This window comes from Aethalodelphis obliquidens, unplaced genomic scaffold, assembly GCF_003676395.1.
Source record: "Aethalodelphis obliquidens isolate GAN/ISIS:26980383/991018 unplaced genomic scaffold, ASM367639v1 scaffold21, whole genome shotgun sequence".
Classification (NCBI taxonomy): domain Eukaryota; kingdom Metazoa; phylum Chordata; class Mammalia; order Artiodactyla; family Delphinidae; genus Aethalodelphis; species Aethalodelphis obliquidens.
The window spans coordinates 1,881,883-1,896,504 of NW_020837965.1; the positions used below are offsets into that span (position 1 = coordinate 1,881,883).

At 42.6% G+C, this 14,622-nt stretch overlaps 1 protein-coding gene across 14 annotated transcripts in view; it reads left to right on the plus strand.

The window, feature by feature from the left end:
- The window catches only part of TTLL5 (tubulin tyrosine ligase like 5), a 307,802-nt gene that overhangs the window by 161,473 nt on the left and 131,707 nt on the right, over positions 1-14,622 (plus strand). The gene's annotated exons all lie outside the window — the stretch shown is intronic.

Genomic DNA, 14,622 nt, shown 5'->3' on the forward strand with positions numbered 1-14,622 from the left:
CATGTCCTCTTACTTGTACATCTACAAAAGCATCAGTGGATTCCAGTGCTGATAAACTCTCATAATTCACTCAACCAGGGGCTGCCCTGTAAACAGTAAAAAGATGTAAAGAGAGTCCAATGCTGGCTGTACTTTTCATCTGCATCTTGGAGGATTCAGTGACTTGGTAGCCACAGGAATGAAAACTGGTGACTCACAAGAACTCAGCAAATAGTGTTATTTTTCATTTCCCTGTGGCGTTGCTATTGTTCTCAATTTTATGGATCACACAAGTTTTCACCAGACAACCTTGTTCTTCCCCCACTGCTTTGAAACCACCCCAAATGTAGCCCAGGGCTGTCGTCTCCCATTGGGTCAGTGTGAGCTCAGCCCAGCTCTTCAAATCCCTCGGTTCCTTTGGTCTGTCTGGAGTCCCTGTTGGAGCTTTGTTGTGGGAGAGGAAGGCAGAGAGCCCACGCCTTGCCCAGACAGTCTGAGGCCTGGCCGTGGAGCTTGCAGTTCCCTAGACACTCGGAGTTGGACTTGGCCAGCCATTCCTCTGTTGTTACTTTTCAGAGGTAATAAGTGAGATTAATTGCAGGCCATTCTCCAGAAGAGAATGTAGTCAGGGCCAAATACAGTCACATGTTTAGAAGCCTGAGGTGTGCCTTCGAGCAAGGCCAATTGAGAATTATACAATCTGGCCTCCAGGATGCAGGTACTGAATGTCTGCGACCTCTTTTTTCTTAAAGGGATTGTATTTGATTTCTAGATGCTGATACCTGGGTATTAAGCTTTTCTTTAGCCAATGAAATGGGTCGGGTTTTTCAAGCTGCCTTTTAATTCTCTATTTTTCTGGGTACCTGGGGAATTGTTAGGAGCTGAGATTGATGTGCAGAGGCATCTCCTCATTACCACCAGCCTTGCACAGAACTGGACCATGTCAGGGAGGAGCACTTTCTAGGTGAGGAGAGCATCTTTCTTTGGGAGACCTGGAAGGGTTACTGTAAAGTTCTGGCTGCTGCTTGGAATGATTTGGGAAGGACAGGGCCTCAGACGGCTTGGCAGGAACCTGAGGCTCTGTTTTTTTCCAGTCCAGCCCTTCCTCATGGATCGAGCTGTCAGGGAATCCCACGAATGTCTGGCTTCTGCCCCTTTGTATGTTTTTCCAGCATTTGTCATTGAATTATTTTTATCCATCTCTGGTTTTTTCACACATGCAACCTGGGGATTTATCTGTTCCTCGATGTTAAAGGTGAGGGAGGTTGAAGGCACAGTCATGAGTTTGTTCCTTCTTTTTGTGACAGGGCAAGACATCGTGGGCCTAGGCTGTGTGGCCTGGTAGCCTCTACTCTGGAAAACAGCTGTATGTCAGAACTTTAAATTCTGTACTGGGGAATGGGATACAATGAAGGCCCAAATCTTGGAAAATTGGGTGATATTTCATGTCACCTTGTTCCTCTGCCCTCTTACTCTTTAGTAATAAATTATAGTCTGGTACCTTTCTTTACATAATTTTTTGAAACAGATTTTCAGAGATTCTGATACCAGTTTAACTAATACTTTTCTCCCTTGTTTTAGATTATTTCTTTTTAAAAAAAAATACTTATTTATTTATGTATTTATTTTTGGCTGCATTGGGTCTTCATTGCCGAGCGCAGGCTTTCTCTAGATGCGGTGAGCGGGGGCTACTCTTCATTGCGGTGCATGGGCTTCGCATTGCAGTGGCTTCTCTTGTTGCACAGCACGGGCTCTAGGCGTGCAGGCTTCAGTAGTTGTGGCTCACGGGCTCTAGAGCGCAGGCTCAGTAGTTGTGACGCACGGGCTTAGTTGCTCCACGGCATGTGGGATCTTCCCGGGCCAGGGCTCGAACCTGTGTCCCCTGCATTGGCAGGCGGATTCTTAACCACTGCGCCACCGGGAAAGTCCTAGATTATTTCTCGCGAATGTTGCTGGAGATTCAGGACTCTGACTTCCCATCTTTTCATTTTCAGTTCTCAGAAATATTGAGTTTATTGTCTTTAATAAAACATGTTCTGTTCATTTTCGATGTGTCAGGCATTGTGTTAGCTGCTGGGAGTAGCGACAAATAAGACAGAATCGTCCCCAGTCTCCCAGAGTTTACTGTCCAGGATGTATCTTCTATGCTCTCGGCGTAGTGCTGAGCGCTGGGTAGAGTCGAAAAGACTTTGAAGACCTGGTGTTGGATCACTAAGAGGTTACCGTCTAACAACGAGAAGGAGCCACATACACATGGAACAGTTAGGAAACAGTGTTGGGCAGCATATAACAAAAAGATTTAAGTTGTGTGACCCAGGCAATTAGAAGAAAGAGAATCAAGAAGAGGGTGTAAGGATTTAACCCTGTCACCGGCTACAACATGGCTGAACCTTGAGGACATAATGCTAAGTGAAAGGAGCCAGTCACAAAAGGACCAATACTGTATGATTCCACTCCTATGAAGTATCTAAAGTCGTCTAAATTGTAGAAACAGAAAGCAGAAAGGTGGTTGCCAAGGGCTGGGGGAATAGAGGAGGGGGAATTAGCATTTAACGGCTATAGAGTTTCAAACTTGCAAGATGAAAAAGTTCTAGAGAACTGTTGCACAACAGTGTGACTGTACTTAACACTACGGAACTGTAGTCATAAAAATGGTTAAGATGGTAAATTTAAAGTTATACTTTTTTTTTTAACCACAATAAAAAGAGAATAGGAGGAGGAGTGTGTGAGGTTTTAAAAGAGAGCCCCATAGTTCTGCAAAAATTATTCAGCAACCAAAATGCTAAGGCTTTGTTTCCATTTTCTTCCTCTGTTTAGGGGAATTATTCTGAAACTAGTCCTTTAAATGTTTCTATTTCTTTAAAAGTATGTTTACTTTATTTATTTATTTATTTATTTATTTATATTTTGCGGTACGCGGGCCTCTCACTGTTGTGGCCTCTCCTGTTGTGGAGCACAAGCTCCAGACACGCAGGCTCAGCGGCCATGGCTCATGGGCCCAGCCGTTGCGCGGCATGTGGGATCTTCACGGACCGGGGCACGAACCCATGTCCCCTGCACCGGCAGGCGAACTCTCAATCACTGCGCCACCAGGGAAGCCCAGTATGTTTACTTTATAGGAAAGGAGGCCATCAAGCCCTGTTAGGAAGATGGCAGGGTATAGTGAAAAGAGAAGGGACTTCAGGGTTTGCCTTACTGAGTGTATGACCTTGTGCGAGTTGCCTAGCTTCTCTGAGCCACAATTTCCCCATCTGCTTAAAAGTGCAGATAATAATACCTACCTCATTAAGTTGTTATAAGATTTAGTAGAGTTGTGCATGTGAAAGTAACCAGTATAGTGCCTGGTTTTGGTGTAGGTTCTTGATACCACTTAGTTCCCTTTCCAGGAAAAAAAAAAAAAAGGAGAAACTTAAAATTGGACTTGCTTGGGATGTGGGATTGCTACACTCCGTGTTTTAGTATCTGGTTTAGAGGAAACTGGCCATCAGCCATATGCAGTGCACTCCTGGAGCTGGATCGCAGAGATGTAGCCTTTCCAGCTGAGGAAGGGCCATCAGAGTGGGGCCCACAGGAGACTCTTCCTTTTCTTTGACCCCTTTGTTGAAGGGTGACTTCTTTCTACTTAACAGGCCCTTCCTCTCTGCTATCTTCTTCTGAATGTTGAAATTTCCATTGCGGCTCAATGTTCCAGCCAGTAAACACTCATATTTTCCATCCATCCTGGGGGTCGAGCTTTGGGAGAGCTTTCCTCTGGAGGAGTTTGGAGCTTATAATTTTGTACTTTATCCTGTTATATAAACAACACTCTCTAGCCAAAGAGCACAATCACAAAAAGAAACCACTTTTGGGGGGCCTAAAAACAAAAAGAAACTCTTTCTTGTTCAGAGTTATGTAGAAGGGCTATTTCTCTCATCCTCCTTCCTTCCCATAAAACAAAGTTTACCTGACCTCCTTCCTCCTGAGTCTTAGCTCTTAACCACTCCTTCCCCTTGAGAAAAACGCTTCTCTGGCACACGGGTGATAAAGGCCTGAACTTCTATCTGAAATTCCTCTGCTTCTTTTCTCACTCAGCCAGACACATAACCTCTCAAGGGTTATGCTCTGTGTCAGTTCAAGCTCTGTGACAGATTCTACAGTTCCTCCTTCACCAAGAGAGCTGAGTGCTGTAGGTGTTTGTACCAAGGCCAGAATCACTGGACTTCTGCCTATTGAAGGAATGTTGGTAAACTTTGGAAATGTGTCAGAGATCGCTGGCTGGACATCATACCAAGGCCTAGGCAAAGTAAGTTAGGGAATGTTTGGGCCTAGTATCAGGAGTGGAAGACGGGGATCTTTTCTTATCTGCAAGCCAGAATAAAATGCAGCTTGCTTTGTGGTTTGCCAGTGTAGCATTTTTCCAGTTTCGTTTGCCTTCTCCCCTCCCTCTCAAAGCATTAAAGATAAACTACCTTATATACATTTCCTCAGGATTAACACACACACATGCACACTCGGACACATACACACAGAGTCATTGTTAGAGGCAAGACTCTGTCTTATTTAGCTGTTCACTTTGTAATTTGATATCCATCCACAATTGATGATTATTTTGGTTCTAAGAGGACTGAATGACAAAAATCCATGTACAAGCTGAGTGAGACTCCTTTTCTAGAATTAGGAAATTTTATCACAGTTACTTAATTCATAATTCAGTTTAATTCTCACATGGTTTTTCTGTCATCTTCTATCTTTCCAACATAGCTGTTTACCAGCCCTAAAAGAGTTTGGAAAGAACCACAGTGGTGAAGAAACACTATATCTTTCTTTCTGACTCTTGTAGAGGAACACTGATGATCCATTTTTAAAGCTTACTTAATGTTGACTCAACAAATTTAGGACAACCAGCCGGCTTCACTGAACCTTTAGCTAAAGACCTCATCCTGCCCTCCTGCCCATCTTTCTGCTGAAAGACTCTCAGCATATATTACTGACCGAGTACAGCTAAAATATCAATGCTTTTTTTTTTTTTTAAGTCCTAGGATTTAAGAGGCTAAAAGGAAAAAAATCTTCCTGTATCTATATTTTAATAAAAGAAAACAATAGACTCATACAGTCTGAAAAGGAGTACAGGTTCTCTCGTCCCTGCAGCCCTTTTGAGGAGCAAAATTTTGGTGTAAGTTCTGGTTTTGGTGTAGTTTCCTGATAACTCTTAGTTCCCTTTTCAGAAAAGAGAAAAACATAAAAAATTAGACTTGCTTAGGATACGGTATTGCTACACCACTGAGTTCAGATACAACTGGCCATCACTTACGTGCACTGTCATATCGTATCACGGTGACAAAAGCAGTTATACCTAATCACAATGCTCAGGTGTACATTATTTGTTTTTATAGTGAAGTAAGGATCTATATATTAAAATTTTGATTATAAACTATTAAAATGCTCCTAAGGAAAAATAAGAGAAGCTAAACTTAAAAGGTAACATTTTAACATGGAGCCAAGCGTTCTTTGGGAAATGCGAGTAGGGCTAGAGTGAGAGAGGCAATATATGAGAGCTTAGGAATTCAAAATGTCATATCATGTGGCAGGCCCACGTGTTAGTAACAAGTAACAGTAGAACTCTTGTCCTAATTGGACCATTCTTATGCTTCAGAGGCAATAAAGGGGTGTTTTTTGGCTTTCATGAATTATCAGGCTAAGACTTGTATTAATTTGGCTTCAAAGTCAATAATCAATGCCACGTTTTGCCTGATTTTTTAAAAGAAGTTTTACTATCTTTCTGTAATGAAAATGAAATATGGGTGCATCTCAGTAATGTGACTATAACCTAGAAGGCTTAAGATGAGAAAATTAGGCTCTCTGGCACCACAGGTAAGGAAACCATAAGGGGGGTGGGTAATAAATAGGTTGTACCTAAAGGCTACAGGAAATCAAATTATGTTCTTGTGAAACTGGGTTGCACCAAGCAAAACTGAGCAGATGAAAAAATCTGTCTATATTGTATTCTCAAATATCTTGCTAGCTGCTTGAACCCAACACTGACATTTGAAATACAAGACCCTACGAGTTTTTTTACCTTCTTCACCAAATATTTAGTATATTGAAATACTTGAAAAAGAAGAAAGGTGAAACTGGTAATAAGTAATGTTCCAGCTGGAAAATGGCTTCATCTGGTAGTTGTTAAAACAATGTTATCCTAAAAAAGTTAGCATGTTACTGAATATCTCCTAAATGCAAGGCTTGGGGCTCACTCTGAAGGAGGTAATAGACAGGGTCTCACTCTGTCTGGAGGAAAGTTGATAGTCACTTAAGTTACTAATGCAAGTATTGTAAGGCATATGCACTTAATTGTTGACGAAGAGGATTATGCTGTTAAGTGGTACAAGTTCAGAGGAGAAATTGATCACTCTGACTGGAGAAAGTGGCAAAACCTTCACGGAAAAGAAAGGTGTGTGAGCTGACTCTGGAAGGGCAGCTGGGGCTTGGGTAGGCAGAGAGGCTAAAATTAATCAATCAAGAGGTAACTGCACACTTACTTTGTGCTCCGTGCTTTGCGAGGATCTAGGAGAGGATCAAGAAATGTGCTCCACAGTCCTGTAAGTTAGAGCTGACACTCAGCAGGGCGGTCTAGAGAATACTGCCCTGGAAGTTTGCTTATTTTTGGCGTGTGAAATATAGAGCGAGTGATTAAAGGGGGGGCATATGGACTCTGTGGAGCTCGCAGTTCAGCAAAGGTACTAAAGAAGGGTGGAAATCTAAGGCTCTGCAGAGGAAGGGTTTAAGGTAGAGTTTAAATACATCCTAGATTGTATATAGGCTGCAGACTCCTGCAGAAAAGGAGAGGAAGAAAAAGAGAGCTAATGTACAAGGTGTTTAAGGCATTTTCAAGGGAGAGTGAATGGGAACCAGTCCAGCTGATAAAATGTATTAGTCAAAACACTTTGAGTTTTGGGGGGGTTTTTTGTAAATTTATTTATTTATATTTTATTTTTGGCTGCGTTGGGTCTTCGTTGCTGTGTGCGGGCTTTTCTCTAGCTGTGGCGAGCGGGGGCTCCTCTTCGTTGCGATGCACGGGCTTCTCGTTGCAGTGGCTTCTCTTGTTGCAGAGCGCGGGCTCTAGGCACGCGGGCTTCAGTAGTTGAGGCGCGCGGGCTTCAGTAGTTGTGGCGCACGAGCTTAGTTGCTCCGCGGCATGTGGGATCTTCCCCGACCAGGGCTTGAACCCGTTTCCCCTGCATTGGCAGGCGGATTCTTAGCCACTGTGCCACCAGGGAAGTCCCAAAACACTTTTGAGTTTTAAGTGATAGAAGCTGAAATCATGCTGGATCCTAACTGTAAAGGCGATTTTTCAGTTCATACAACTAAAAGGTCTAGAAATTGATGTTGGAGGCTTATGAAGCATCATTAATCATACTTTCTACTTGTCTCCAGGTCTTGCCTCCACAACTAAATGAGAAATTATAGAAAAATATCAAAGATAGCAAAATACCGACTTTATTGCTGATAAAGATAAATTGGAGAATACATCTTGGGAATATGGTACAATTCTACCTTTCATGGCTAAGTCTTTCTCATTTGTCTTATTTATTCTAAAGATTTTCTTTGTTGATATTTTGTTAATTTTGATAATTAAAACAAAATTTTTAAGGAAGAAATAAAAAGACCTTCTAATGTACCACAAAAACAAAAAATAACTTGGCCTGATTTTCCAGGTGAATATCTGTATTTGGCCCCAATCTACCTTTCCAGTTTTATTCTTCACACATTTAGTTCCAGCCAAACTCTATGGATCAACAATAGTACATTTTCCCATCACTACATCCTTATACCATTCTGTAGCACTTATCCTATTAATTTACTGTAATTACTTCATGAAAGTGTAAGTTGTCTTATTCACTGTTGTATCCCAGTGCCTTGGTAAACAGCAGACACTTAAACATAAAGAACAAATATTAAGTAAAAGAATGAGGGAATGAACAGACCCCCTGCTCCTCACCTGTATGTTTACATGTTCAAACCCTTTTCTCCTACAGGGCTCAGCTCAGCTCAGCCTTTCTGCAACCTTCCCTGATGACATCCCAAGCAGATGTCATTAGGCTTTCTCTTCCTTCTGTTCTTCATCCCCTGGACTCATGTTCCTAAAAGATGTAACTCAGAGGAGGCTCTGGCTAAATGCACAGTTTTAATTCCTAGAGAATGAATTTTTGTGGCTCTTCCTATCCTAGTGATCTGAAAACTAGAGAAAAAAGCCCTGTTTCGTCTCCACTGAAGTTTTTTTTTTCCTTTTTTATTTTTTAACATCTTGATTGGAGTATAATTGCTTTACAATGGTGTGTTAGTTTCTGCTGTATCACACAGTGAATCAGCTATACACATACGTTTATCCCCATATCTCCTCCCTCTTGCGTCTCCCTCCCACCCTCCCTATCCCACCCCTCTAGGTGGAGCTCACACAGCTGCCTTCCCAAGTCATCAGGTCCTTATTGCTTCTCCTTTGAACCCTATTCAGTTCTTTCTAGTTATCCAAGATTGAAAGTGCCCTACAAGCAAAAGACCCTTTGCATTTTGGGGGGCGGGGGCATGCTGTTGGAAGAGGCAGGGTGTGGAGGAAGAGGAAAAGGCAGAGACCGTTCTTTTTACCCTCCTTCTCCCCACCCCACCTAACCCTCAGGAGTCTTGAGAGCCACTCCTAGAAGGTGCTTAAACAGCCCAGTCAGTATAGGATGACTATCTCTTTACTCCAGCCTTTTAACATTGGTTGACCAATAAGTCATGGTGTGTACTGAATATGTGTGATATTTCAGATTTTTGGTGTTCTCTACAGTAGTTCCTCTCTCCTCACTGTCCTTTATTTGATAGACTTATAGTCGGCCCTAGGTATCCACAGGTCTGCATCCACGGATCAAAATATTTAGAAAAAAAAATGTCAGGAAGTTCCAAAAAGCAAAACTTGAATTTGCTATAGTCCAGCAACTGTTTACATAGCATTTACATTATATTAGGTATTAGAAGTAATCTAGAGATGATTTAAAGTATATGGGAGGATGTGTGTAGGTTATATGCAGATACTGTGCCATTTTATATAAGGGACTTGAGCATCCTTGGATTTTGGTATCCACGGGGGTCCTGGAACCAATCCCTTGCACATACCAAGGGACGACTATACTGGCATCCCCTACCTGGGTGGCTAGTATGGGGAATGCATAATGTCAGGCCACCATCTCCCTGCTCCAAGTTCTAATATCTGTTTACCTCTGCTATGACACATACCACTCCTCTTTGTATTATTGTTGTTTGTATACTTGTCTTACCTCCTGTATTAGATTGTAAGCTTTTGAGGGTCAGAGACTGAGTCTTACACATCATTATGTCCTTACACTTTCTTCTACAAAGTGCTCAGTAAATGTTTGGTGAATAAGTGGCTAGATCAGTGCCGTCCAACATGGTAGCCACAAGCCACGTGTGGATTTTAAATTTTTAAATCAATTAAAATTAAATAAAATGAAAAGTTCAATTCCTCAGTCATACTAGCCACATTTCGAATACTCAAAAGCCACATGTGGCTCGTGGCTCCCATATTGGACAGTACAGGACAAAAAGGTTGTCCCAGAAGATTCAAAGATGTGTAGAGACCCAAACTTGGTCAGTGGAAAAAAAAAAAAAAAAAGTACAAAGTAAGGCATATTCTTGATTATCCTCTTAGGCTCTTTTGTAGCTGTCAAGCCTCTTTTGTTTAGATCTAGAGATTTACCACAGATGCTGTTCTTAAACTAATTTGTGGTACTGGGAGGGGCATATTTTAATGCCTTGGGAATCTCAACAGCTCAGAGCTTCTGAATTACTAGTGTCTAACCAATCAGAGCTGGGCTGGCTGAGAGGAAGGGACTTTTAAAGCAGATCCTAGCGTTACCATTTTATTTTCTGAGATATGCTCATGACTAGATACGGGGGAGAGGTCTTGCTTCCCTACACTTACCTAGCCGCCAGCCCCCCACCTGCTTGGCTGGCAGTTCTGACTTGGCTTATAGAGCTGCTATAGCCCTGGGGAACAGAGCCAAACATGCGGAAGTGGTTACATGTACCAGCTCCCAGGGAAGCTGTGGGCTAGCAGGGGGAGTGGGTGGGGTCCTGCCTGATGGCTTTTCAAAGAAGCCAAATCTTTGAAGTTTTGTTTTAGCAGCTGCCAGGTATGCTGTTTCAGCACTTCACAGACTCTCTCACTGTGTTCCCATATCACATTTTTTCTTTACTATATGTGCATAGTATATACAATGGAGCTTGGTTGTTGGGAGGGTAAATATAAAATTGTGGAGTAAGGTGCTAAACACAACCCGCTTTTTCTTTTTTTCTTTGACTCTGCTGTGAAATAGCCACTTTTAATGCTCCCTTTTCCCTTCTCAGCTCTGATCTTTTCTGATCACCTGCCAAAGGAGAGGCAAACAGAGTCCTCTTCTATTTGAGAAAATAGTAAGTTTTGAAAAACTGGAGCTCCTACATTTCTCTGATGAATTAGAGCATCATTCTGAGAATAGAACATCACCCTTTTCCAAAAGAACAGTTGACATCCCCCAACAAGCAACCCTGATACTTTCAGACTTGGAGTAAATTTCTTGAATGTAGATCTTGTGCACCACTGGATCCTCAGCATTTAGGGCAATGTCAACCATAAGTATTTGTTAAATGATTGCACTTGCAGCTGCTAAGCTGGTGGGGGGAAGGACTGGGTAGGTAAAGCACCCCTCTAAAGCCCACACTCCGAGCGTTCTCCGCTTCCTTGCTTCTTTGCTTAAATAGTCCCTTTCTCCTATCCAGTCTACAGTTAGCTCAGACCTTTTCCAGCGGCCCCCAAATTTGCTCCTTCCTCTGAACTCCACTCTTTTTTGAGTATAGTATATACTCCCCTGAGTAATCATCTTCTATGCCTTTGTTCTTGATCTCCTGAACTGTAAGTCTGTTAAAGGCACAGGCTATGTTTTATTCCTACCCAAAGAACCCTGGAGCGGGAACAGGAAGACCTAGGTGCCAATCCCAGGTCCACCTGGAACTTCCTGACTGGAGGTAAATCATTTGACTGAACTTAAGCCTAATTTTGCCAGGTGGGAAGCAAGCGTGCTCGGATTGTCATGGGAGTTCAATGAGATCATCTACATGAACATGCTTTGTAAACTACAAAGTACTACACACGACTAGGTCTTTTCAGTATTAATAATACTTATTATCACTATAAAATAGTAATGTTTGTTTATGCTGCTGATGATACAGAGACTAATCTCTCCCAGAGTTCAGGTAAATCACAAGCTCAATCCCCCATTACTCAGCTTGGCACAGGTTTAAAGCATTAAATGGTCCATTCCAGGCACTCTCTGTCATCACCTCTCTTTCAGTCTGCAGGTTCTTCTTTTCAGACCTGTGGGGTCATTGTTTTTCTTACTAGTCTCCCCCTTTTCCTCCTCTCAGGTTCAGGCTGAGCTCTCTCTTTTAACCCCCTCAGTTCTTAAAGAACCAAACGCATCCCATCCCATTTCCCAGTTTTGGCTGGAATTGCCTTGCTGGTGGATCCTTCTCTCCTCAGTGTGGCCATCCGCTTCCCATCGCTCTGCCCATCAACAGCACTGGGCCCTGTCATCATCCTCCCCCTGTCCAGCTCCCCATCTTCATCCTCAGCTTGGCTCAGCACCCCTTCCTGTTTTCCTCTCCCTTCCCTTGCTTTTCTGCCAGGCTATATCCCTTTAATCCTCCCTTTCCATTTATCTCATCCTGCATTTTCTTTCTTTCTCTAGGCTCAGACCTTTCATCCAGAAAGGATGTTCCCCCTTTTAAGACTCTGTTTGGTGCATTTCCATGTACCTCTCACCCTGTCCCTATCACCTTAAGGCATCTCCTTCTCAGAGAAAAGTAGATAAAAAAAGCACTGCCATTTTTTTGTTGTTGTTGTTCTATCATATGGCTTCAGGAGGTCCAAATTCTTTTACTTTAAAATATCTACACTCTCACATTTAAATGTTGTGACCTAGTGTTTGAGAGCAGGTATTCTATACAGGCAGACCAATTTGGATCCCTCCCCTTTTTAGCCACTTACTAGCTATGTTGCTTAGGGCAAGTTCTTTGAACCTACTGTACTTATGCCTAAATGAGGATAAAATGCCTAATTCGGGGCTTCCCTGGTGGCGCAGTGGTTGAGAGTCCGCCTGCCGATGCAGGGGACACGGGTTCGTGCCCGGGTCCGGGAAGATCCCACATGCCGCGGAACGGCTGGGCCCGTGAGCCATGGCCGCTGAGCCTGCGCGTCCGGAGCCTGTGCTCCGCAACGGGAGAGGCCACAACAGTGAGAGGCCCGCGTACCGCAAAAAAAAAAAAAAAAAAAAAAAAAAGCCTAATCCCTAGGGATGTCCTAAGGAGCAAATGAAAATTAAATGACATAGGAAAGCATTCTTACAGGGCCTGCCTCTGTAAATGAGAATTACTGTAAACCTGTCCACATCATCTATCCATACCCTGTTTTACAGGTATGAAAAATTGAGACCTAGAGAAGTAAGTGGATTGTGCAAATTCTCATGCCTACCTGGTGGTAAAGCAAGGTTGAGAACCTACTTCTAATTCTCAGCCTGATGAATTTTCCATTTGATTCCTCTAACTTCTCAAAGGGTTATTTGTTCTAGTTTCCCTTCTTCAGGTGGAACATAGGACTACTCCAGAGAGAGGAGTGTTCATTTCTTCATGCATTTGTTCATTCAGCAAACACTGCATGACTGTGACATTGCCAGGCTTTGAGTGGACAAAGACCAGAATGATGACCCGCCTTAAATGGTTGGTCCAGTGAGTAAGAAATAGTCGTTGTGAAGAATAGTCACAGTACCAAAAACATGCCAGTGAAGGCATCTTGAGACCTCGAGAAATAAGCTCTATCGGAGGAAGACCGGAGTAGACTTTGCAGAGGATGGATTATTGTTTTTTAACTAAGTGAGCATCACAGAGCCTTGTGTGAAGGCAGGGAGGTATGGAAGAGCATGCCTGAGTGCACCATTGTGGGAGCATGGCGTGCGCGTAGGGGAGGGTTGAGGATGAGATGGAAAAGTTCAAGTGCCTGATATGCCATGTTAAGGGGATTTTATCCCATTATCTGCCCTTTTAATTAATGTCAACCAAAGAATTCAGCAGAGTTTTTTGAGTTTTGGGTTTGTTTGTTTTTTTTTTTTAACATTTCTGGGTTTTCATATGTACTACTTCCATTGTCTTTCCCTTCCCCATTCATATCTGGCAAATTCTTTGTGTCATTCTGGATCAAGCCCAGTTCCGACCCTTACTCTGTGCACCTTCTACTGCCATCCCACATGGAGTCTGCCTACTTGCCTGTAGCTCTGTCATTTCCATTGTATTACAGATTTTCATGTCTTTCCCTTACCACCTCCTTAGAAGTCCGAACTGATACATCTTTATATTCCTATCTCTTAATGTGGCATCTGACACACAGTATCCACTAATTTAATGTATGCCAAATGCATTTAAATATCTAGATTCATAATCACAGAGCAGACTTCCACCTAGGCAGCTCTTTTACTAATACCTGTCTTGGGTACCACAAACATTTAGGTGGATTAGGTTAAGACTTTCCTCTTTAACCAGCCACAACTCAACGTGCTTGCCATCTTTAGGATTTGAGCTTTGGCTGCCTCTAGACAAGAACCCTAACACTGAGCTGGTTAAAAACCTGCTGTGGGAGCAGTTGTCACCTGTTTTACACTTGAAACACACTTCCACATACTAGGATTTTCCTCAACACACTTTAAGGAGTTAAAAGACTCAAAACAGTACTCAACCAGGTGAATTCCACGCGGTGGAATCAGTTTTAAAGTAGAGTAATGTCTCACAGTGTCCATTAAGCTGCTGAAATTTTACTCCTCACCTGGTCATCCTTCAGGACTGTGTGGCTGTGTGAGTGCTTTTATTTATTTGCTGCCCTGATTAGACTCTAATATACTCATGAGGAAAAGTTTCTCCGTAGTCTAACAAACACATAGTATCTGTACTTGGCACCAGCTCGAGGTTAATTTCTCCTCTTACGTATTGCAGGTATACTGTGCTGTACACCCTGCTGCCAGCTCAGCGTTCATCTGCCAAACAGAGCCAGAACACTGTATTAAAATACGTAGTTAAATATACTTTATATACTACTCATCACACTTTACATTCTTGGGAAGTCTTCTCAGTACAGCATAGTTGAGAATGTCTCTCTTAAGGCTTTAGTGAAGAGATGCATTGTAACCTAGCAGCACGCCATCATAATAACGTACCCTGATGCGTGCTTTGGTAGAATAGCAGGCCACTCTGATAGGATGATGCGTTAAAGCTAATTCCTCTTTTCCTTTTCAAATTTATCTAAATAGTTGCATAAGTCATCTATTGCTGCCTAATAAATTATCTCAAACTTTAGCAGCCAAACAATAAACATTTATTATCTCAGTTTCTGTGGGTCAGGAATCGAGGAGCAGCTTAACTGTGTGGTTCTGCCTCAGGCTCTTTCACGAGGTGATGGTTAAGATGTCAGCCAGAAGGGCTGCAGTCATCTGAAGGCTTGCCGGAGGCCAAAGGATCCACTTCCATGGTGCTCACCCTCACGTGGATGATGAGTTCATGCTGGCTATTGGCAGGAGGCCTCAGTTCTTC